Source organism: Cyprinodon variegatus, unplaced genomic scaffold (genome assembly GCF_000732505.1).
Source record: "Cyprinodon variegatus isolate N-32 unplaced genomic scaffold, C_variegatus-1.0 Scaffold2, whole genome shotgun sequence".
NCBI classification, from domain to species: domain Eukaryota; kingdom Metazoa; phylum Chordata; class Actinopteri; order Cyprinodontiformes; family Cyprinodontidae; genus Cyprinodon; species Cyprinodon variegatus.
In genome coordinates, this window is record NW_015150455.1 from 304,971 (window position 1) to 307,853 (window position 2,883).

The following is a 2,883-nucleotide window of genomic DNA, read 5'->3' on the forward strand; positions in this document are numbered from 1 at the left end:
TCCTGTTTCTCTGACTGTGACTAACTGGATGTGCTCACTTTGGATTTCCTTCACCTACAAATAGCCTGCTCTCTTTGCATGCTCTAAAAAGCATTTGTTTCCATATTCATACTGCTATAAGTTATGGATGCTGGAGGACATAGGGACTACTTTTCATCATATTGAATTTTTAATTCAGTTTATTTATATAGCACCAATTCACAACACACGTCTTCTGAAGTCACTTTACAGAGATAATTCAAACAAATTTTAGAGTCAAATTGAGTCAAAGTTTTCTATCTAAGCAAAATCAGTTGATTCCATGGATTCGACTTAAAGGCAATCCATCACATTAAGCATGATTCAAGCGACAGTGGAGAGGAAAACTCCCTTCTTGTTAGGTTTCTGTTTCTGTTATGTTTTTCTTTTGCTCCTTGATTTCTAGTGTTTAGTTTTCTTTTCAACATGTTTCTTTATCCTAGTTATTTGAATATTATTTTTGTTGTTGTTTTCTTATTAGTTCCTGTCTTCCTGGTTCTCCATTTGTTGTCCTCTGCTGCCCTCTTGTGTCCTCTTTCTCTTGCTCTGTTTTCCGTTCAGCCATCACCTGTGTTCAATTCCCTCATTAGCCCTCTTCCTGTCTCTGTCCCCTTTAAAAGCCCTCCCTCTTCAGTTCCTGTTTGCTGGATCCTGTCTAACATCTGCCTGTCTTCCGCGTCTCTCCCTGGCTCCTAGAGTTTTGGTTTACCCCTGATGTCTCCTTGGTTCTGGTTCATTTTGTTATATTGTGATTTTTGGATTTTTTTTGGTTTTTTGATGCCTGCCTCAGTTCCTGTGAACTTTATTAAACCCTCTTAAATTCACCTCAGCCAACTTGTTTCTGCATTTGGGTCCTCAACCAACACCACACCCTGACACTTCTAAATGGAATGAACCTCCAGCAGAACCAGGCACAGTGTGAGCGCCTCTGCCATGGATCTGCTGAGGCCGAGAAAAAGTAGAGAGAGCAGAACGTTAGAGATTGAACTAACAGATTCTGCAGAGTGGGAGAATAGAGATAGAATGAGGAAAAGGGGTCCCTATGTCCTCCAGCAGTCTAAGCCTATAGCAGCAGAACTATAGAGATAGCTGAGGAATTACCTTAATTTCTTATAGCTACAGAAATGTGCAGCTGCATTATGGGTAACTCTGGTGCTAAGAATACATCCCACCCTCTGCTATGACTGGTTTGGTGGGTTTTAGAGTGGAGAGTCTGAGCTTGCCCACACTGCCAACTTTTGTCATGAAAACACATGTCATAGCCTGTCTGTCCAGGTTAAAGATACAGATCTCAACAAATTTTATTTCTTCCTGTTTTTTTTTCTCCATCTTGCAATTCAAATCAATTACACAGACAAAATGAAGACTTCAGGCAAATGACCTCAGCACAAAAGGCATACGGTGAAAAAAGGGGAAAAAAACTGTTGTCATCAGGCATTTATATCTAATGACGGAATTTTCACCCCATGTAAATGTAGCACATCAGCATCTCGACAACATTTTTGTTCCACATCATTAATCTGCAGAAGCTTCCTTAGCGAGGAAAAACAAAATGGAATTAATTAGGAGAATGCAAGAAACCAAGTTGAGGAATTAATAACACTGCATGCCTTGTTAATGGACACCAAGCAAATGACGCCATTACTCTTTAAAAGGCAGGCCGGCTCAGTGCACCAACTGCTAGTTTCTGACTCAATTACAGCGCAGAGAGAGCACTGTTCTCTACCTTTCTAAAATGAAGTTTCAATGAGAAAATGTAATTAGGAGTTATAGCCCACTGAAGACACTCAAGGATAACAACGTTCCTCATTCCCAGTTTCTTTCTTTCTTCATTTATTTTTCTTTTTAAATTTCTGTTTACCTTTGGGTTTAATTAGAAAACACTCTAATTATTCTTAATGCATTAGATTAAATCCCCATGAAATACAGCACATTGGAACATATAAGGCCGTAATGATATCAAGAAATCTGTAGAGAAGTCTCTTTTCCACAAAATGCATTTTATTATCCAAATGGTTTATATTTTTAACTCTTTCTTTGCAGATTTTAAGGAGAACTCCAAACTCATACATGAAATGCCTGTTGCCCTGAGGATGCAATCTTTTAACTGCAAGCGATTAACAAACATGGTTGAACCCACAGCACATTCTCACACCAGTTCCTGGGAGGGCTGATACTCCCCACAAGCTAACACCATGTGCTAAATTTCTCCTTAGAAACAGGTTAAGGCATTTCAAACAAGGCTGGGGAAAATGTTGGCAGGGGTCACACAGCAGTGGAATGAATCGATATATGATGAGTAAGGGTGGAGAGAGCTGCCATACCTGGGGAAAGTCAGAACTTCCTCTAATCTTCTGAGGGAGAAAAAAAAATGCAAAGCTCCATTTAAGAAGTAACCCATGAAATTAACACCTCCAGCTCGTTTCTCTGCTTCCAGGACAGATTTTTTTTTTTAAATACGCAGGTGCTTTTAAACTTTTCAAGGTGAGTCTGAACCTCGACATCCTCCTGAGAGTCACCCTGTACCCACCTGTTACTGCTACGTGTTTTTAATGTGAATGGGACTTGTTCAAACAGAATCATTTAGAGCAGTGGTCTGATATCTTTTAGGGAACCTCCACTAATCTCCATTAAAAAATCCAGGCTACTTCCACTAATATAATCAATAAAAATATTTCTGACATTCTTACTGTTATGATTTAAATTGTGTTTCCTGTATTTACAGTAGCAGTCATTCAAAAGTTCCCCACTTTTCTTGATGGGCCCTTGACTGGTCTTTGACTGGTCCTTGGCTGATCCTTGGCTGGTCTTTGGCTGGTCCTTGGCTGGTCTTTGGCTGGTCTTTGGCTGGTCTTTGGCTGGTCT